The sequence below is a fragment of the Bos javanicus genome, chromosome 17 (genome assembly GCF_032452875.1).
Source record: "Bos javanicus breed banteng chromosome 17, ARS-OSU_banteng_1.0, whole genome shotgun sequence".
Classification (NCBI taxonomy): domain Eukaryota; kingdom Metazoa; phylum Chordata; class Mammalia; order Artiodactyla; family Bovidae; genus Bos; species Bos javanicus.
In genome coordinates this window covers 65,290,244-65,312,094 of record NC_083884.1, presented here as the reverse complement: position 1 = coordinate 65,312,094, position 21,851 = coordinate 65,290,244, and the positions used below count along the sequence as shown (strand labels likewise).

Below are 21,851 nucleotides of genomic sequence, written 5' to 3'. Positions count from 1 at the left end.
GTGGAATAGGACTCTGCCCACAAATATGGCCCCAGAGAAAGCATCTACCTTGTAGGTATTTGGGCTGGGACGTGTGGTGTCACCCTGGCAGTCTGACCATTATCTGGGTCATTTGAGCTCAGGAAACTGCCAAATCAGATAATTTGGGTGGTTTACCTGTCTCTCCGGATCGGGTGTCCTGAGTAATGGCCCTTGTCTCCACCTGGCCAGGTCTGAGGTAGACAATCCCCCCTTTCAGTGAGCCTGAAATGAAAGCTGGTTTCAGCTGGTATGTTCAAGGTCAAGGCTTAAGAGAGGATGCTAATTTAGAGGGCTACGTTTATCCGCTTTATTGTGTGGCCTGATCCATGTCGGAACATAGTCTTCGGTAACTAATCAAGGTTGAAAGGCTGGAACTGGCAAGTTTTTACAGTAAGGAGCATTTTAGTTGAAGTGTAATATATGTCCAGAAGTGTACAAGTATTAAGTGTACAGCTCACGCCTTTCACAAGGAAAACACCCATGTCACCAGCACCTAGCTCAACCGAAGGATTGATCACCCCCAAAAGCACCTCTCAGCCCACTTCCACCAACAGCCTCTCCCACCCAAGTGTAACCACCATTCTGACTTCTAGCAGCCTGGTTAGTTTTGCAGTTTTTGAACTTTATATAAATGGCAGCAGATGACGTCCTTGGGTTCTGGCTTCTTTTGTTCACATTATGTTTGTAACATTCAGCCGTGTGGCCATAGCAACTATAGTGTGTTCATTCTCATTGCTGGATCGTATTCCTTTGAATGAAGACAGTATTTGTCCATTCTTCACTGACGGACATTTGACTTGTTTGCAGTTTGGGGCTGTTACAAACAGTGCGATCTAGGTGCAGCAAGTGTGTTTTTGTGGAGGGTGATGCAAGTTTGTGTTAGGTATCCTATTTTTTACTGTTTTAAAAAATATATATTAGAAAGGATGAGCTTGCAGACATTCTTCTCAGTCCTTTTCATGATGATATCAGTATGCTTAAGGGTTGGGAGAGGAAGGGGTGAAGCCACATTAGGAGGGGTCCCGCTGCCTTTGGGGTCTATGTCTTCGTTTTAGTAGGTTCTCCTGTGTCATCATCATCGGTCCCTTGGAAGGAAGTGGGTTTCTACAGATTTTGCAGGAAGAGCTTTGGAGCAGAGGCTGCATGCCTACCCCAGAGGGGACCTTCCTCATACAGAGGCCCCCTCAGGCCCTCCAATCTGCCTCCCAAGCACCCCACCACTTAGGTGACTGGCTCAACCTCTGCAGTCTCAACCATCATATCTTCAAAGACAGGCTAGGAATGGGTGATCTTGTTAGTTGCTTCCAGTTCTCAAATGATTTGAAATTGACTGCTGTTGACAATGATGATATGAACAATTATTTGCTGAGTGCTTACCCAGCTTTCAGTGGTTTGTATACATTATTTCATGTAATACTCCCAAGAGGTATTCTCATTGTAATGTTGAGGAAACTGAAGTCCAGAGAGGCTACATCCCTTACTCAACACACAGCAAATATGAGAACAGAGGGTAGGAAGTAAGCCGGTTCTAGTGTGGCCTTCACTTTCAACTGCTGCTTCAGTTTTTCTTTTTGTTTTCTTTTCTTTTCTTTAAGGAAATATTTCAGACACACCAAAAAAAAAAATGCAGAGAACGATGTGACTTCTACACATGAACCAAACAGTCTGAGAAATTTTAATAGAACATTAAAAACACAATTAAAACATGCCGGAACCTCCCCTGCCCCACTCCCTCAGCAGTGGTAGCTTGTCTCTTGGGAAAAAAAAAAGATATTTAATGCCGTTCTCTGTGCTATACAGTAAATCCTTATTTCTTATCCATTGTATTTGAGGTTTTTATTTTTGGGCCATGCCACAAGGTACTGGGATCTTAGTTCCCCAACCAGGGATTGAATACAGGCCCCCTGCATTGGAAGCTCGGAGTCCTGGACCATCGGGGAAGTCCCCAACTCCTGGATTTGATGTTCATCATCCCCAAATAGGTTCCTCTGCTTTTCCTGTACATGAGTGAAAGCACAGAAATGCAGTGTGCTTTTACTCTACATGTATGTACTCATAAAAATATTCTGAATTATTTTATAGATTTTTGAACTTTATTAAATAGTATTATTCTGTCTGTGTGCTTTTGCAGCTAGCTTTTGCTGTCTGCTCAGCACTAACTTCTGAAGTTTACCCGTGATGATACATAGAGTTCTAGTTCATTAATTTTCACTGCTGCACAGTCCCCCTGCTTCAAAAATATACCAGAATCGATCCATCCATTCTCCTGTTAATGGGCATTCAGATTCTTTCCACTGCTCTGACATTGAAAGGTGCCCCGGTATCCATTCCTCTACTTTATGCCTCTTTCCCTCTTTTACTGAAATATTAATATTATGAAATGTTAATGGGCGGATTCTCTTAATCATACCAGGTTTTCTTTTAATCGGCATGTGTCTGTGGGAATACTGGACAGTTTTTTTCAGTCATCTACTTTTTCCTGAGCACCTATACTATAGATTGAAAATGTTTTTGTCACTCCAGAATTGATGTGTTGAAAGCTAATCCCCAGTGTAATAGTATCAGGAGGTAGGACCCTTTGCAAGATGATTTGGTTATGAGAATTGAGCCCTCATGAATGAGATTAATGCCCTTAACAAATAGACACCCCCAAAAAAAGACCCTTGCCCCCACCCACCATGTGAGGACACAGCAGGAAGATGGCATCTATAAACCAGCACATGAGCTCTCATTACACACTGAATCTGCCTTGATATTAGACTTCCCAACCTCCAGAACTACAACAAATTTCTGTTGTTGATAAGCTACCCAGTCTATATTTTTACTGTAAAGGACTAAGACAGCCTACCATTTGCCAAGCACTGTGTTGGGTGCTAGGCAAAGAGAAGTAGTTAAATGACACATCTCTCGATCTCTGGGAGTTTGCATGGTTGACCAAGCACCACCTGCTATCAGATGGGAGAGGAGAGGCTGGGAACTCACAGTAGGGCTCTGAATGGAGGGTCCAGGGAGCAGAGAGAGATTCCACAGAAGAAGCAGAAATGCACAGTGCTCAAGGTTTGTAGCAGCACTGTTTGTAACAGCTAGGGCATGGAAGCAACCTAGATGTCCATAGACAGATGAATGAAAAAAGAAGCTGTGGTACCTATATGCAATGGAGTATTACTCAGCCATAAAAAGGAACACATTTAAGTCACCTCTATTGAGTTGGATGAACCAAGAGCCTGTTATACAGAGTGAAGTAAGTCAGAAAGAGAAAAACAAATATCATATATTAACACGTATATATGGAATCTAGAAAAATGATGCTGATGAACCTATTTGCAGGGCAGGAATAGAGACACAGGCATAGAGAGCAGACTTTGGACACAGCAGGGGGAGGGGAGGGTGGCACGAATTGACATATATAGTGTGTGTGTGTTGCTCAATCATGTCCAACTCTGCCACCCCATGGACTGTAACCTGCCTGGCTCTGTCCATGGAACTCTCCAGGCAAGAATACTGCAGTGGGTTGCCATTTCCTTCTCCAGGGGATCTTCCCAACCCAGGGATTGAACCCAGGTCTCCTGCATTGCAGGCAGATTCTTTACCATCTGAGCCCCCAGGGAAGCCCCATACATGCACACTACCAGGTGTAGAATAGATAGGCAGTGGGAAGCTGTTGTATAGCACAGGGAGTTCAACCTGATGCTCTGTGACAACCTACAGGGTTGGGATGGGGTAAGGGGTAGGGGAGAGGTTCAGGAGGGAGGGGACATATGTGTACTTGTGGCTGATTCACGTTTTTGTATGGAAGAAGCCAACACAATATTGTAAAGCAGTTATCCTCCAATTCAAAATAAACTTAAAAAATAAGTAAAAATTAAAAAAAAAATGCTAGAGGGAATGGCCAGTCTACCCTGGGCATCGTGCCCAAAATCCCTGCAGTTAGAAGACCTCCTCCACTGTGTGTCTGCACCAGGACAAAGTCACAGCGACCTTTGCAATTCCCTCTTCTCAACCTTAGTCTTTTTTCTGCACATTAACAGTGATGTGTGAGTCAGTTGCTTAATGCCCGAAAAAGAAAAAGAAAAAAAAATCTGACTCTGGGAAACCCACACACGCTTAAATTCTAGGACTGGAATTCTGTTCAGAGCCCTAAATGAATGGCATCCTCACGTCGCCTTCGATTTGTCCTCTCCATCTGGAATCATTGTAATAATGGGTCACGGCTCATGTGTGTAATGCGTGAACTGTGGGAAACAATCTATATGCGCCCATCATTTAATCCACACAAAATCCTCAGTCTCTGTTTTTTAAAAGAGGAAGACCAGAGATGTTAATTTACCTAAGGCTACCCAGCTAGGAGGTGGCAGAGTCGGGGCTCCACCCCAGGTCAGGCTAACTCCCGCATCCTTCATCCTAAGCCTCTGACCTCTGCCAGGATTTGCCTAGCATTTCTGGAGGCAAGCTCTCCTCCTTTCTACTTTAGAAAAATGCCATCAAGGGGGGAGTTACTTATCACCTGACACAGCCCACTCACTACCCTCACATTCTCTCTATTTGCATCAGCTACTCAGGAAATTAGAGCAAATCCTATTTTTAGATGCTGGGGTTCAAATGACAGTGATGTATGGGTTAGTGGCTCATTTTTATGAAAGTGGCTCAGAGGTGTTACCTGATCTGATGTTTGGAAACTCTCTTACATCACCGTTTTGATCTTTAATAGAGTTTATTTCAAAGATCGCTTTGTTTCTTGCGGCTCCTCTGTGAGTCCTACAACAGACTTTGGCCAGAAACAATAATACTTGGAGCTGGAATAGATGGCACGGAGAGAGGGTGAGACTTTTCTCAGAAACTTGAAACACAAAGGATGGCGGGGATGAGCGGAGAGCGGGGCAGGGCCTCAAAGTAGAGTTTGCCCGGTGGCTGAGCAGCAGGCAGGCCCTTCCTGCCGAAACTGACTGTGTGTGTATGTTAGACAAAAGCTCTACAACTTTACTACTCACTCTTCATAGCTAATCGCAGTCTCTTAGTTTTGAAGGTTCCACCAGCAGGGGGGCCACACGATGTCTGTGGGGCGCTCAGGCAACCCTAAGACTTAGGCAAGAAAAGAAAAGAGCAGAAAAAGAGGGATGGAGATGATAGAGGGAAAGGAACAAATACAGAGCGGTTGATGCGCCCTGGCAGAAAATCTGATTTAATCAGTTTCACCCTCTTGTCAGTACTGGAAAAGACCTTTATTCCCATTTAAAAGATTAGGCAACCGAGGCCAGAGTGGTCAAGCAACTTATTACTGCAGCGCACATGGCTAATGACTGTGAAATTAGGATGGCAAGATTTGGAAAACAAAACTACAGGACACCCAGTTGAATTTGAATTCCAGATAAACGATTTTAAAACATTTAGTTTAAGTTTGTCTCATGTAAAATTACAGACTTATCCTAAAAATTTAACTGGACATCCTGTCTTTTATTAATACCTGGCAACCGTCACTGAGATTCAAACAGTTCTGTCCATTATTTCTCAGATACTCGTTTGCTTTATATATAATACTTCATTTATATTATACTTTTATATATAATACAGCAGAATATAATTGATGATGATCATCAGCCAATATTGGTTGAGGGCAGTGCTTTGCCTCTCCTGTTTCACTTGAAACCCTGTCATCCTCACACCACCCCATCCAATGGGTACAATTATTATTTCCATATTCTGGATTAGGAAACTAAGTCTCAGTGAGATGCAATAACTTGGCCACAGTCCACAGCCAGAAAGTACCAGAGCTCAGATTTGAAATTGTTACTGTCTTGCCTAAGCATGGTCACTTAAGAAACAGCCTTTTCAAAAGTTGAGTTAACACACATGTAGAAAAGTGCTCAATATCTAAACAGAAGGTTCAATGACACGCTGTGAACACCTGTGTAGGTACCAACCAGGTCCAGGAAGAAGGCGTCCAGCACTCGAGGAGTCCCACGCGCTCCCTCCCAGTTGCAATGCTCATCCTCCTCCTTGGAGATTCCGTCACTCTGGCCTCCAACCTCCAGCTGAGTTTGCCTGCCTCCAAACGTTATGTAAGTGAAATCTTTACAGGAAGTACCCGCTGGTGTTTCATTTCTATCCCTCAACACTGTGCTTGTTGGATTCACCCTGTGGTGGTGTGTACCTGGAATCTGGTCCTTTTCATTGCTGTATAGTGTTCCACCAGCTGATTATACATAATGAACCCATCCTATTGTTGGTGAACATTTATGTTGTTTGCGATTAGTTTAAAATGTGATATTTTTTTTGTATTGAAGTACAGTCCATTTACAATGCTGTTATTTTCTGATGTACAACAAAGTGATTCAGTTATACATATTATATATATATATATATTCTTTTCATGTTTTTCCATTATAATTTATCACGGATATTGAACATAGTTCTCTGTGCTGTCCAATAGGACCTTGTTGTTTATCCATCCTATTTACAATAGTTTGCATCTGCTAATCCCAAACTCTCAATCCTTCCCTCCCCCCACCTGCCTTGGCAACTACAAGTCTGTTCTCTATGTCTGTGAGTCTGTTTGTGTTTTGTACATACATTCATTTGTGTGGTTAAAATGTGCTCTTATAAGCAACAAGCACGACTGCTGTGAACATTCTCCTGTACGTCTCTTGGCGGACACAAGCATTCATTTCTGTTGGGTATATACCTAAAAGGGGAAATGCTAGCCAGAAAGGGGTGTATATTCAGAGTGTGTAGATATACCACACAGTTTTTCAAAATGTTTGTACCAATTTACACTCCTAACAGCAGCACATTCAATTTCCAGTTGCTCCACATTCTCACCAGCACTTGGGGTTGTCAATTTTTGTAATTTTCGTGTAATGGTCTCCCCTTGCAGTTTTAATAGGCGTGCCCCTGATTTCTAATTAGGTTGAACACCTTTTAATGAGTTTATTGGCTCTCTGAACATTTTCTTTTGTGAAGCCTCTGTCCCAGTTTCTTGAGCATTTGATTTGGCTGTCTGTCTTTTACTTATTGATTTGTGGGAAGATTTTTAATAAGTTCTGAATAGGAGCCCATAGTTCTGGGTATTGGAAATATCTGCTCCCATTCTATGCCTTGACTCATGCACTTAAATGGTGTTTATTAGTGGAGGTCTTATGATTTTAATATATGAAATATACCAGTATTTTCCTTTTTGAATGGTGCTTCTTAAACAAGAAGTCTTCTCCTACCCCCAAGATTATAAAGGTTGCCTCTGCTCTAGGCTTCTGGAAGCTTTGTTCTTTTGCCTTTCACATTTAGATCTACAGCTCAATTGGCATTTATTTCTGCATATGGTGTGACATAGAGAGATTGGAAAACTCAATACTGTAATGATGGCAAATGTCTTCAAAATTGATCCGTAGACTATGTCATCTCAATTCAAATCCAGCAAGTATTTGTCATTGTCGTATGAGAAACCTGATAAACTAATTCTAAAATTGATAAATAAATTCAAAAAAAGAATATCCAAGATAATATTGTAGAGAGAATGCTAAAAGAATGTGTTTTATTGATATCAAGACTATTATAAAGCTATAGTAATTGAGACCATGTGATACTGACATAAACATAACCAAATCGACCGGTGGAACCGAATGAAAAGCCCTGAACCAGCCTACACGCATGTGCGGAACATATGTTTTGTGATACAAGTGGACCCACAGGGCAGTGGGGGAAAGATAATTCTTTCAATGCATTGTGAGGGGTCATCCATATGGAGAAAAACAAACTCGTCTCCAGGGCTCCCACTTTTCAGCACTGCGCAAGGCCAGGGTACTCTGTTCTTAAATGCTTGTATGATGATGGCAGTGATGGTTATAACATCACCATTATTTACTACAATTCTGCCACTCTCAAAGTGCTTTCCAGTCTGTTATTTTCCCCAAACCCTAAGAAGCAGGCAGGGAAGACATTATCAGTCCTTTCATGGATAATGAAGCGGTGGCTCCAAGGGGTGAGTGACCAACCCAAGGACACTTGCCTAGCCCTTGAGCTTCACCCGTGGCTTCTTCCACTTTGTGAGAAGCCCAGTGCTCCTTCCTGAGGGGCATGACAGAGGGGCAGGCAGAAGTGGGCTTTGGGGAGGTGGACTGGAAATGGCTAGAGGTCAGTCGTACACTTTTCAGACCCTGCGATGGGCTCCTTGACCAGGTGTCAGTCTCTGGATCACTCCCTGGAGGAGAGTTGTCCCCGGGATAGAGCAAGAGGGCTGTGAGTTGCGGTGGGAAGAGGATGGCGTGGGAAAGAAACAGAGGATCTGCCATTTGTAATCATGCTGGAGACTGGGGTGGGGTGTGAAGATGAGCTGGGGTTCTAATTCCAGCTCTGCCATGAATTTGCTGTGTGCCTTTGAACAACTGACCTCACCTTTCTGGGCCTCAGTTTTCTGAGTCTTCATTGTTAAATTAACCATCTTTCCAGTCTTTCATCTTTAAATGAACCAACTCCAAGGTGTATCCCTTAAAGTGTTTGTAAAGAATTAACAGAAATGGTGCCTATTGCTTAGTAAGGACTCAGCAATTCTCAGCAATTGGTGTTAGTATTATTCAGATCACTTCTTTCTAATAAAAAGTAGCAGCTGCCATTGATCGAGCATTTATATGTCTTTTTCTCTTGTGAAACTGGGGGCTCAGCCTTCACAAAGGATTTATGAGCTGCATTTGCCAAGCCCTACCCATCTCCTGATACAGAATGGATGATTCTACATGCTTTTATATATAGGTATAGAAAAAAGACTGGAAGGAACTACACCAAGATGTTAAAAATCATCATCTCTGGGTGATAAGAATGGAGTTGATTTGCTCTTCTTCTTTTTATTTACTATTTTCTGAATTATGTACATTAGATGAGAATTAATTTTATAGTTGGGAAAATGATTGCTCTGATAAAGAAGATGCAGGTATGAATTCTTCTTGTTAGTTTAAATGAAGAAGAGTCTGCAAAGGGCCACGTTAAAGCCTCTCCTTGAGTTCCAAGCTTAAACAGACAATGGTTTTGGAGTCAGAAATTCCAGAGTATCAATCCCAGCTCTGCTCCTTTCTAGCTGTGCTAAGCTAGCTGAGTCTCTTAACCTCTGTTGGCCCCAGTTCTCTCATCTGAAAAATGAAAATGGAACTAGCAGCCTTCGAGGCTTGTTTTCAAGGGCTTGATATGTGCGAAAGTACACGGCCATGTTTCTGGCACTTAGGAGGCACTCACCCAGCAGTGACCCTTCCTTTAGGTGGGCTCCTTTCCCAGAGTTTCAATGGAGATCCTTTGACGGTGGCCATTACCTACCATCTCACTTTACAGAGGAGGATACAGGGATTCAGGGTGGAAACTTGTCCAAGGTCACAGAGCTCCGAAGGGAAATTCTGAAACAGGCTCAGAGAGGGTGAGTGATCAGACAGAGGTCACACAGCTTAAATTTACTGCCTGTGTAGCTTGTAAAACAACAAACTAAACACCCTCCCCCACTCCCCCAAAACCCGAGTGCCCTTTATTGGGGGGTTACCATTAATGAGGCACCGTGGCAAGCCTCCTGAACAAAACCAGCAGCAGCAACAACAAATCCGCTGCCATTTATCAGTGCTTACGCAATGCCAGGGATCTTGGCACGTCCCACAATCGTCTCAGTTAATTCTCCAGACAATTCTAGGACGTGCGTCTTTCGAGCCCATTTTACGGATGGGGAAACTGAGGCTTAGAGGCTGAGGCCCTTCCCCAGAGCCGCAGCAGGCCTGGCACCGGGTCTGCCCAGCTCCCCGGGAGGCTGCGGGAGGGCCAGGTGGCATGCAAGGAGTTAAGCGGTAGGCAGTGCCGTGGCTCCGCGCGAGGAGCGCGCCGGGCTGAGGCGTGCTGGCGGCGGCGGCGGCGCTGGGAGCTCGGGCTCCAGAGACGTGAAGTCCGGGGGAGCGAGCGAGGCAGGAAGGGAGGCAGAGAGAGAGAGGGAGGCGAGGCGGCCGGAGCCCCGCGCCCAGCCGCAGCCCGCGCCCAGCGCGCAGCGGGCCCGGGCATCCCCGGGCGGGTGCCTGCGCGGGGCCTCGCCTTGGCGCGGGGCACCCGCAGTGCCGCCCGCCCGCCAGCCCGCCCGAGCGCTAGGCTCGCAGGAGCCCGGTTTGCACTTCCTCTCGCCTCCGCCCGCCTCCCCGGCTCACCAGCTGGCGTCGCCACCGCCTCCTCGTCCTCGGCCACCGCTGTCGCCGCTGCTGCAATCCAGGACGCACACTCTTCCACTTTCCCGCTGGAGGCGCGGAGGATGCCCCTTGCACCAGACCCGGAGAAATAGCCCCCCGGGCCGCCGGGAGGAGACTAGGCGGCGAGAAAGAAAATCCAGTCTCCCTTTCCTGGATGCCACTGCAGCAGCTGGCAGCTGGGAAGGCACCCACAGAGCGGGTGCGCCAAGCGGGACGCGGGAGTCGCAGAGAGAGAGACCCCGGGCGCTGGCTGGGCTCCGTTGGCAGAGTTTGCAAGTGACTGAGACCCTCAGGTAAGGGCTAAGGGGCCTGGTCCTGCTAGCAGGGGGGCCTTAGGGAGAGGGCATAGAGCTGCTGCAAAGGATATCTGTCCCCCAGCTGGGCTGCCGATTCCAGATGCTGCCTGGAGCCTGGGGTCAGTGTCCAGAGCCAGGTGAGTAAAGAACCCCGAGTGGTGACAGCCGGCTCTGGGTGGATGACAAACTTTCTCTCCTCCCGCAGAGGGTTGGACGTGCCGGCTTATCCTGCGTCCTTCCTCCAGGCATCCCCTCGGGTTCCTGAGATAGGACGTGCAGGGCTTCTCAGCTGACCTGGGCCGGGGGGAAGGCAGTGGGCCCCTTTCATTTGACTCATGAATCACCCCCTTCTTGGCCAGTTAGAGTTCTGAGGGAGAAGGAGCTGGACCTATTTTCAAGTTGACTTTACAGGGTCCTTGTGGGGGTAATACTCTGGTAAACGAGATTCCCCATCATCTGGAGAAGCCAGGACTGCCTGGGTGATGAATTCTGTGTAGAGTGCTTTGCAGTCTTGCTTATGTCCATTCTGGTGCGTGCGTGCATATGTGTGTGTATATGTATGTGTAGAGGGAATCAGGGGGACCCGTCCAGACAGATCGCCCCCATCCAAGCCCTTCCAGCAGCCCCAAGCGTCATCGCCGGAGCCGAATCACCTCGCTGGCAGACGCTAGAAACAGTGGGGATCAGCTCCGATCCCTTGCAGCTCCTTAGATGAGCTAAAAATTTGGGAGAAGTTTCCTGAGCTGCTCAATGAGACCATTCAGATTGGAGCCTGGCGAGGTGCAAACTTCAGCAGAAAAGAGGTTGGAATGGACATTTGGATGGGGACTCCTGGCACTATCATCCTCAACTCTGAGGCTGTGGGTGGTCTGTCACACCCCAGGCCCTTCGAGGCTCTGCAAAGCCCAGCACGTAGCTCATGAGTCTGGCCAGATCGTTTTTTTCCTCTTAAGGAAAAACATGCTCCAAAGAGGCCACCTGGTCTCCAGGGGTCATTTTTGGAGCCATCCCTGTTGTCACAGCCCCCGAGATGAAGTCTTGCTTCACTTCCTAGGGTTCCAGCCTAGGGCCGGGGTCATCTCCATGAACTAGTTGGTCCATGAGGCAGGCAGTGGAGGTGCTTCTGTTCCTGACCTAACAGATGTATTCCCCTGGCCCTGTGGTCAGACCTGGTGTCTGCCTCTAGGAAACAACATTGCTGCGTGGTTCCTGGACAGTGCTTGAGGCATGAGGTGGGAGTCTGAGGACCTCCCGCCAGTGCTTGGGGTTCTGACCTGGGGCCAGGCAGGCTACGAGCTGCTTCTCTAGGCTGCCAGGACCCAGGAATGCTTCGAGGGTGTCAGAGGCTGGTATTTAATGTCCTGGGGAAACCCCGTCTTCGGGTCAAGAGGTTGAACGTCAAGTCGGCCATCAATTTGCTATGTGAGTTTGGGCAAATCACTCAACCTCTCTGAGCTCCAGTTGCTGCTTCTGTAAAAAGGAAGAGATTTCCTGTATCCTCAGAGGTCCAGACATTCTTACAGCCCTGAGTGACTGTCAGAGATGAAATCCTCCAAATCCCAGGAGGTGGTATAACACAGTGTGTGAATGGTCTGGGACTGAGACACGTCTGAGTCTGACCAATCACTTCGCCTTCTGAACCTCGGTCCCTCCACAGTACAATGAGGAGCTGATAACTGAGACGGTGCGTGGGAAGTGCTTGGTGCGCCTGGTGAGACTGGGGCTGCACGAATGCAGCAGCAAGGCTGTCTGTTTTGAGTCTTGCGCACGGGCATCTGGGTGCTGTTGTCCCCAGGGAGGCTGGCCCTGAGCACCAGGTGCCTAATCCTTGGCTGGGGACCCGGCCCTTGTTCTCTCGGATCATCTGACACCTGCAGTTCCCTCCCCCGCCCCGACCCCGCTACCCGCTCCTTCCTCATAAAAGCACTTCTGGACCAGCAGCTCCTAGTGGGGAGCCCCAGGCGGTCTGGGAGCGCTGGATGCATCCAGCTGCTGCGTCGCCATGACAACAGGAGGTAGAGGTAAGCTGTCTCCATGGCTTCAACTTTGCAGCTGTGGAGGGATCCAGGGCAGAGAAGTTCAGTATGTCTGGGCAGCCCTCCATCTGCTTAGGCTGTCTGATCAGGCGAGGCTGCTGTTCCCTGCAGGAACAGCCACGCCGGGAAAGTGTCTTGCGTGTGTGTGTGTGGGCAGGTGGCTGAGATTGTGGAGGAAGGCTGTCAATTAGTCAGTCTTATTTCTTTCTGGATGGTTCTGAGGCTTGGGATATCTACATCCCTCCCTGTATGAGGTAACCCCTGTGCTGTGCTTAGTCGCTCATTCGTGTCCGACTCTTTGTGACCCCCTGGACTGTAGCCCTCCAGGCTTCTCTGTCCATGGGGATTCTCCAGGCAAGTATACTGGAATGGGTTGCCATGCCTTCCTCCAGAGGATCTTCCCAACCTAGGGGTCAAACCCAGGTCTCCCGCATTGCAGGCTGAGCCACCAGGGAAGCCCTGGGTCCATGCTAAAACCTCCATGGGGAAGACAGACCTCATCTTGGCCAACACGGAGTGAGTTAACAGGCATGCAGCCTGGCCTGGAGTGGGAGCAGCTCCACCGTGTGTTAGCTCTTATCTACGGGCTCGACTTTCAGGATTCAGAAAACGAAGTTTGCTTTCCTGGCGGAATAGGACGTGTGTGTCTGTGCAGACACCTGTGTGTGAACATGTGTCTGTGCATACGTTCTCATGTAGTATGCGTATGTGTGCTCGTGTGAGTAGAGTTACATAAAACCCTGAAGCGTGTGTGGGCACATGTGAGACTAGTGTCAGTATTAGTGTGTACTCATGAGATTGCCTGTCCATGGACTTAGTCATATGTGTGTGTGCACGTGCCTGAGTGAGGCAGTGTGAGTGTGGGTATGCATAAGCAATTGTGAGTGTTAAGCAGTTGTGTGTGTGTGGTCAGGTGCACACATGTGTCGCGAGGGTCTGTGTGCCAGTCTCTGTTTGAGGGGCTGTGTGGGGTGGCCAGGGCACATGTACATGTTGTCTGTGTGGGCATCTGTGAGCACTGCGTGTGTGCACGTGTGCACCTGTGTGCAGTGATACGAGTGTAAGCTTATGGCTGTGTCTATCCCCGTGCTTTTCACGGTGTCTTTGTGCCTCTGTGTGCATGTGTGTGTACAGCCCTGCACGCTTCTTGTCCTCTGTGTGCCTGTTTGCTGTGATGCAGCCTCTGTGAGTGTCTCTATGTGTGCGTGTGGGGTTCTGAACACGTGTGTCTGTGAGTGAGAGAGGGTGCACTTGACTATGTCTCTATGTACGTGTGTGTTTCTATGGATGTGCACCTGTGTGCTTTGCAGTGTAAACTTAGTCATCTGTGTGTGTACACATGTGTTTCTGAGTGTGTGCACCTGTGAAGCACAGTACGCTTGGCTGTGTCTCTGTGTATATGTATGTGTTTCTTAGTGTTGCTATTGGGCTTGTTGGTCACTGTGTCCATTCGAGTGTGTCTCGGTGTGCACGTGAGGTGTCTCCGAATGTGCTTCTGGATGTTGCAGTGTGACGTTTGTGCATGGCTCCTGTGTGTGCGTGAGTTCCCGAATGTGTGTACCTAGAGTGGGGCCTTGTATCTTTTCACATGTCCCTGGGTGTATGATGTGTGTTTCGTGTGCTTGCCTGTCTGTGGGGCAAAGCAACTTCTGTGTGTGTCGCGTGTGTATATGTGTGTTTCTGAACACATGCGTCTGTGCAGGTGTGACTCGGTGTCCGCAGGGCTGATAAGGTGCTGGGCGGGGGGGGCGGCTGTAAACACTGCTGAGAGCGTCCAGACAGAACGCATCTCTGAACCTTTAAACGCTGCTCTTCCGTGTGCTCTGCACGTCTGCACTGTGCTCGCGTGTGTGCCCGCCGAGTGTTGATTCAGCGATCGGTGGCGCCAGCTCTGAGCAGAGTGTTGGGGTGTCGGATGTTCATTTTCTCAGGCGCCTTTGCTCTGAAGCTGTGTCTTCCTCTGCCCCCCAGCTCCCTCAGCCCCCAGGACAACCCATGTCTCCCCCGCCAGAAGCCTGTACTTAGGCCAGTCACTGAACAGACTCGCAGATGTTCAGAGCACAGGTATAATTTTAGGCAGAAGGTCTGAACATAGGCAGCCTAGAATGCACTGAACATTTCAACAGCAGTGTTCCTAATTAAGAGCAACTTGTTTTCCTTAAATAAACAAATCAAGTGAGAAAAGAGATTGCCCGAGATTAATGGCTCCCTGGAGCAGGTCCAGATGTTGGGAAGGTGAGGATGGGGATCCCCACAGACTGCCAATGTTGCTGCTGGGGTCTTCCAGATTTTGACCAGGAGTTGATGTCACAGGGGCTGCAGAAGCTGGTGAGGCGAGCAGGCCGGGGCAGTGTGAGAACCCTTTCTGAGGTTTGCCTAGTGTTTGGTTGTTGGGGGAAACACATCCCTGGCCCCAATTCCTCCCCCATCCCTGTATCCATGCTCTTAGCCATGAGATGTGGCTGTTCTTCCCACTCAAGAGGCAGGCAGGGTCTGTGCTTCTCATCTTTCACTTTCGGTTTGGCCTTGTGTCTTCCTCTGGCCCGAAGTGATAGAGTGTCCTTTCCAAGCTTAGATGTCCAGGGGCCTTGCATGTTTCTGCCATGGCTGGGAGAAGGGCTGCACCAAGGTAGCTGCCCTCCTCCCCCTAGCCTGGCCCCAGAATGAACACATGTTGAACTACCCTTAGCCCAAACCTCAGTGAAGAGTCTAGCTCAGCCATGCTCCAGTTGGCCACTAACAGATCAACTAATTAAATCCTTATATTACTGGGGCTTTGTGGTTGTTCGTTACACACCATTATTGTGATTGTAGCTAACTGATGCAGTTACCAGTGCTCTGTATTTCCTGCTCCTGTGGGACCCCTGGTACTCATTCAGAGATGCACCATGTACTTCTCACCATGGATACCCCATTCCTACCTGGATCTCTGCTCATCCCAACATCAGCAGTGTTAATAATAATAATAACAGCTAATGCTTATGGAGTGCTTACCAGATACCAGATACCATGCCAGAGGTTTCATACAACTACTCTCTGAGATATTTCTGTTATGACTTCTGTTATAACCTGTGAGGCTCAGAGAGATGATTTGACAACTCAGGAGAGGCACCGCTGGAATTTGCACTCAGATCACCAGATGTCAGAGACCATGCCTTTAACCACGACGTCGTCTTGCCTCCCCAATGCTAGCAGGCATGCTTGCCATTCTTGGGAAGCAAGCACATACTTGACCTTCGAGTTGGCTCACCTGGAGGTTAGGTAGGCAGGAATGAATTAGATCACAGACATGAGAAGCGTCTCTTTGGTTGAGGGGAGATTTGTTCAATCTCTCATTCACGTATTCGTTCTGTATTGAATGTCAGGATTTGCTGATGCTCAGCATTTGCTCCGAGTCTTCTAAGAGTCATACTTTGTCCCGGGCCTTGAAGATACAGAAGTGGCAGACCCCAATCCTGTCCTTGAGGACCTTACAGTTTGGGGAGGAAGCAGGAGGCCCTGGTTCTGGAGGCAGATTAGACTGGAGTCCAGCCCAGCTTCCCGATTACTATCTGAGCCCCACATTCCTTGAGTCTTGGGTTGAGGACAGAAGCTTCAGTTTACCACCTTGCTGCTGCTGCTGCTAAGTCGCTTCAGTCGTGTCCGACTGTGTGACCCCATAGACGGCAGTCCATCAGGCTCCCCCATCCCTGGGATTCTCCAGGCAAGAACACCGGAGTGGGTTGCCATTTCCTTCTCCAGTGCATGAAAGTGAAAAGTGAAAGTGAAGCTGCTCAGTCTTGTCCGACTCTGTGCGACCCCACGGACTTAGGAAATACCATAAGGAAGGCACGTGCCTCGGTTTGCTCGTCTGTAACATGGCGATGATAGTGACAGCGCCTCCTCCCAGAGGTGTTATGAGTATTTACTACGTAAGCTCAGCCCGTCAGCCCTGGGCATTGTGAAAGGGGGCTTTGGCTGAGGTGGCACAGGTTGGTGACAGAGCTGAGGTCAGGAGCTGGGCCTTCTGCACCCTGACCTGTGACAGGGGCCTCAGATCCCACGCTGCTTCACACGTGGCCGTATTCGTCTCTTACTGCTGCTGTGACAAGTGACCACAAGTACAGGGACTTAAAACAGTGTGAACTTATTCTCATTGCTAGAGATTAGAAGTCTAGAATGGGTCAGCAGGGCTCCGTTCCTACTGGACTCTCAAGGGGAGGAACATTTCCATGCCTTTTCTATGGCCTGGAGGCTGCCCACATTCCGAGGCTGGTAGCCCCACGTCGCTCTGACCTCTGCCTCCACGGTCATATCTCCATCTCTGACTTCTGAATTCCCTGCCTCCCTTATTAGATGGGCTTCTCTCATAGCTCAGTCGATAAAGAATCTGCCTGCAATGCAGGAGACCTGGGTTCGAGTCCTGGGTCAGGAAGTTCCCCTGGAGAAGGAAATGGCAATCCACTCCAGTGTTCTTGCCTGGAAAATCCCATGGACAGGGGAGCCTGGCAGGCTACAGTCCATGGGGTCACAAGAGTTGGACACGACTTAGCAGCTAAACCACCGCCACCACCTTATTAGATGGCACTGGGCCCCCTCAGATAATCCAAGATAATCTCCCCATCTCAAGATCTTTAACTTACTCGTATCTGCAAAGCCCTTTTTGCTATGTAGGGTAACATCACCATAGGTTCAAGGAATTAGGGCATGGATATCTTTGGAGAGTAGTTATTTGGCTACCAGGCTTCCCTGATGGCTCAGATGGTAAAGAATCTGCATGATTTGATCCCTGACTCAGGAAGATCCTGACCCAGGGAGCATGGCAACCCACTCCAGCATTCTTGCCTGGAGAATCCCATGGACAGAGGAACCTGATAGGCTACAGTCCATGGGGTCAAAGAGTCAGCCACAACTGAGCAACTAACATTTTCACTTCTTTTTCTTTATTTGGCTACCACGATGGAAAAAAACAAATGAATCATTCCACATTCATTGATTCAACACATATTTATTGAGTGCTTAGGTGCACCAGGCTTGAGTATTTCCTGGGCATCGACCATGTACCTAGGTCTATCTAGGTCCTGAAGATGAAGTGTTGAGCAAACAGACAGAGGCCCTGCTGTCCTGGGGGGTGATTCCAGGAATCGGAATCAGAACAGAAATGCATAAATAAATAACTGAACAGCTTAAATTTAAATAGTGATGAGTTCAGTGAGGAAAACACAGCAGGTGATGGAGGTGGTGTCTTCTAACAGCCCCTGTCGGGGTCCTCTGCATCGAGGAACCCTCCTCCCCTACCCCTTCTGGTCTGGGGGCGGGCATGGTCCTCCTCTGCGGCCAGGCCCTGGGTGCTGCACTTCCCACCCCTCGTGGCTTCTCTACACTCTGCCCGCCATCGTAACTGCCCTTGGTCACCCCACTGGGGTGAGCCGTCTGTTGCCCACCGGCCCCTGATCAACACGGGCGCTTGATGTGCCAGGAAATGTGCCCTGCTCTTTTTGTGTTTTCACTCATTGATCCTCACAACATCCCTCCAAGGCAAATGCTCTTTTACCCTCTTTCTCAGGTAAGGCATATAGGCACGTTCACAGCATCTTTATTCACAATGGCGGACAAGTGGAAGCAACCCAAGTGTCCGTCGACATGGGATAAAGTGTGCTCCATCCATGCCGTGGAAGATTATTTAGCCTTAAAGAGGAGCAAAATTCTAACACACACTAAAACAAGGATGAACTCAAAGATGTTCACGCTGTGAAATAAGCCCGACGCAACAGGACAAACACTGTATCGTTCCACTTTGACTTTCTTAAAATAGTCGGGTTCAGAGAGACAGGAAGTAGAATGGTGGTCTCCGGGGGCAGGTTGCGGGGAGAAATGGGGAGTTGGTGTTCAATGGGATCGAGTTTCCATTTGGGAACATGACTGTTCTAGAGATGGATGTTGGTGATGGTCGCACGACGCTGTGAATGTACTTAACACCACTGAACTGTACACTTAGAAGTGGTTAATGTAGGAAATTTTATGTTGTGTATGACATCACTGACTTAACGGATATGAGTCTGAGCAAACTCCGGGAGACAGTGAAGGAGAGGGGAGCCTGGCGTGTTGCAGGCTATGGGGTGGCGAAGAGTCAGACACGACTGAGCAACTGAACAGCAACAACAATAGATTTTGGCAGGATGAAAACAAAGTAAATAAGTAAGTTAAAAGTCTAGAGAGGACTTCCCTGGGGTCCAATGGATAGGAATCCACCTGCCATGCAGGGGACACGGGTTCAGTCCCTGGTCTGGAAAGATTCCTCATGCTGCAGGGCAGTTAAGCCCGTGGGCCACAGCTACTGAGTCCATGCACTCTAAAGCCCATGCTTCACAAGAGGAGAAGCTACTGCAAGGAGAAGCCTATGCCCCGAGACTAGAGAAAGCCTGTGCATAGGAATGAAGACCCAGTGCAGCCAAAATTGAATAAATAAATTAAAAAAAAATTTTTTTTTCTAAAGTCTGGAGAGGCTAAGATTGGAACTAAGATCTGACCCTGGAGGCCATGTTCTCTTCCCCATACAACATGGTCTCACCCTCAGAGCACTATGCACACCCAAAAGTGGGTGTGCAAGGAGAGTGTGAAAACACGCTGGGAGAATGTGGACTGGGGCTTTGCACGCAGCAAAGGGAAGACCTGAGGTGTTGAGGAACCCATGGCACGCTGGCACCATGCACTCCCTTTCATCAAGGTTCACCCACTGGTCTAATCAACAGATTTTTATTGAGCACCTACTGTATGCCAGACCCTGTGGCGAAAGTGAGGAGAAAAACAAGACCCCAACCTGCATATAATTACAACTTGAAGTAACTGCCAGAATTTAGGGCCTCTGAAATGAAGAATTCCTTGAGAGAGAGAAAAAAACAGCCCGGCTCTGAAGGATGAAGAGGATTGAGCAGGTGAAAAAGGCTGGGAAGATAGCAGAAGCAGCATGTGCAAAGGCCCTGAGGTGAGGAGAGTGGCATGAATCAAAGACACGGACACATTTCCAGACCAGGGAAGAGCTGGCACACAGCCAGTGGACAATCCTCAGGGCCTCGCCAGCCCCTCGAGTGCTTTGCTCTTTATCCTTCCAGCAGTGGGAGGCCTTGGACAGATTTTAAGTACAGGGAGTGAATGATTCTATTAAACCCCGACCAGAGCAATAAGAAGAAACTGCACCCCCACGTGAGGTGGGAGCCCATTGAAATGCCTACAAAGAGGGAGCTAGGCGGACTTCAGTGATTTCAGGATTTCAGCTTCATTATGCAAAACACACAGCTTTCCAGGGGAGAGGTAGGCTTGGCAAAAGAGAGTCAACAAATTAGTTTTTTAATCTGCTTTAAGTTGCTAAAACGCCCTGTCTCCCTTCCATTGTCACCTGACGGCCTGTGGGCTATTTTCACTTTTATCAGAGAATTTTTTTTTTTTTAATTAAAGGAGTTTTTCCTTTTGAAAAACAAATCCCAGCTGTGTTCTGATAAGATAGAATTAAAAACGGCATGGGGGGGGAAATGCCACAGAAAGCTCTGACTTTTCTCCTTCTGTATCTGAACTGATTTAAATAATAATTATATGTTTCATTTTGATGCAGCCTCTCCTCAGCCCTTCCTGGCCTCCCCCAAATCACCAGAGTGTACCAGCAGCTCCAAACATAGGATGCTTCTAAAACTCCCAACTCTTGGCCCCTAGAGAGAGAGAGATTGAGAGACAGCCCTATAAAAGACTGAGCTGCTGCTGCTGCTAAGTCGCTTCAGTCGTGTCCGACTCTGTGCGACCCCATAGACGGCAGCCCACCAGGCTCCCCCTTCCCTGAGATTCTCCAGGCAAGAACACTGGAGTGGGTTGCCATTTCCTTCTCCAATGCATGAAAGTGAAAAGGGAAAGTGAAGTCGCTCCGTCGTGTCCAACTCTTAGCGACCCCATGGACTTCAGCCTACCAGGCTCCTCCGTCCATGGGATTTTCCAGGCAAGAGTACTGGAGTGGGGTGCCATTGCCTTCTCTGGATAAAAGACCAAGAGTTCTGACCTAACAGCTTCAGGTTCAAGGCAAAAGTTGCTCGAATCCAAGTGCTGCCAATTCACAACAGTGTGACCTCAGGTAATTTATTTCAATCCCCTTAGCTTCTAACTGCGTGTGTGCATCCTGTGACCCCTTGGACTGTAGCCCACCAGGCTCCTCTGTCCATAGGATTCTCCAAGCAAGAATACTGGAGTGGGTCGCCATGCCCTCCTCCAGGGGATCTTCCTGGCCCAGGGATTGAACCTGGGTCTCTTATGTCTACTGCATTGGAAGGTGAGTTCTTTACCATTAGCACCACCTGGGAAGCCCTGGCTTCCCACTGCTGCTGCTGCTGCTGCGTCACTTCAGTCGATTCTCCAGGCAAGAACACCAGAGTGGGTTGCCATTTCCTTCTCCAGTGCATGAAAGGGAAAAGTGAAAGTGAAGTCGCTCAGTCGTGTCCGACTCTTACTACTCATACGTAAAATGGAAATAATGATAGGATTTATATTCGTTGGATCCTTCTGGTTGTAACTGACAGAAAGTCCAACTTAAATATCATGACACTCTTTTATTCTCAGGCAAATAAGGACGGTATAGGTTCATGTAACTGGCAACTAGCTTCAGGTTTGGCTTGATCCAGGAGTTTAATGGCGTCACAGGACATTCCCTCACTTTCTCTCTCTCCCTCCCTCCCAGTGTGTCTCTTTTTTTCCCCGTCCCAATCTCTTGACTCCTTTTCCTCAGTGGTGGGCTTTCCTTCTCCAGTGGGCTCTGACTATCTTCATCTCTGCACAAATGCCTACCAGTAACTCCATGATTACATAGTGTCAGCCCCAAGCCCTCCTCCCACCAGGTTTCCTGAAATCAGAGAAAATGACTATACTGTTCAGTCAGATTGAGGTCATATGGCCACCTTGGACCCTCCTCGGGTGGGGAGGGTGTGAATCAGCTCTTGTGGTTTCCCGAATCACAAAGACCAATAGCAGAAGCGGGATGGGTCCCCAAAGGATAATCAGGACCCAGTTAACCTGAGCAAAGGAAGTAAATGCTGGTCACACTAAAATGACCTTTCTACTGCTGTCACCTCAGAGGGTTGTTGTGAGGTGAAGATTAAATGATATTGATCATGCAAGGTGCTTGGTGCTGAGCCCGGCATGCAGTGTACACAGTAAACACTGTTCCTACTGCTGCTAAGCTGTTGTTGACACGTGATTGACATGTGATATCACATGTTATTGACATGTGATAATATAGGCCAGGGAGGGGCTCTGTGAGTACTGAGGGTGATGGGGGACGCCCATGACCA

The 21,851-nt window shown here is 48.2% G+C and overlaps 1 protein-coding gene across 6 annotated transcripts in view; it reads left to right on the top strand.

The window, feature by feature from the left end:
• WSCD2 (WSC domain containing 2) overlaps positions 1-21,851 on the top strand; it is a 132,120-nt gene that overhangs the window by 6,838 nt on the left and 103,431 nt on the right. For 4 of the 6 annotated variants that reach the window (XM_061385158.1, XM_061385160.1, XM_061385155.1 and 1 more), the window contains exon 1: positions 9,692-10,507. The gene's annotated coding sequence lies outside the window, so the exon portion shown is untranslated. Of the gene's footprint in view, positions 1-5,931; positions 6,078-9,691; positions 10,508-21,851 lie in introns of those variants that run through there. The other 2 variants (XM_061385159.1, XM_061385157.1) reach the window with 1 other exon arrangement.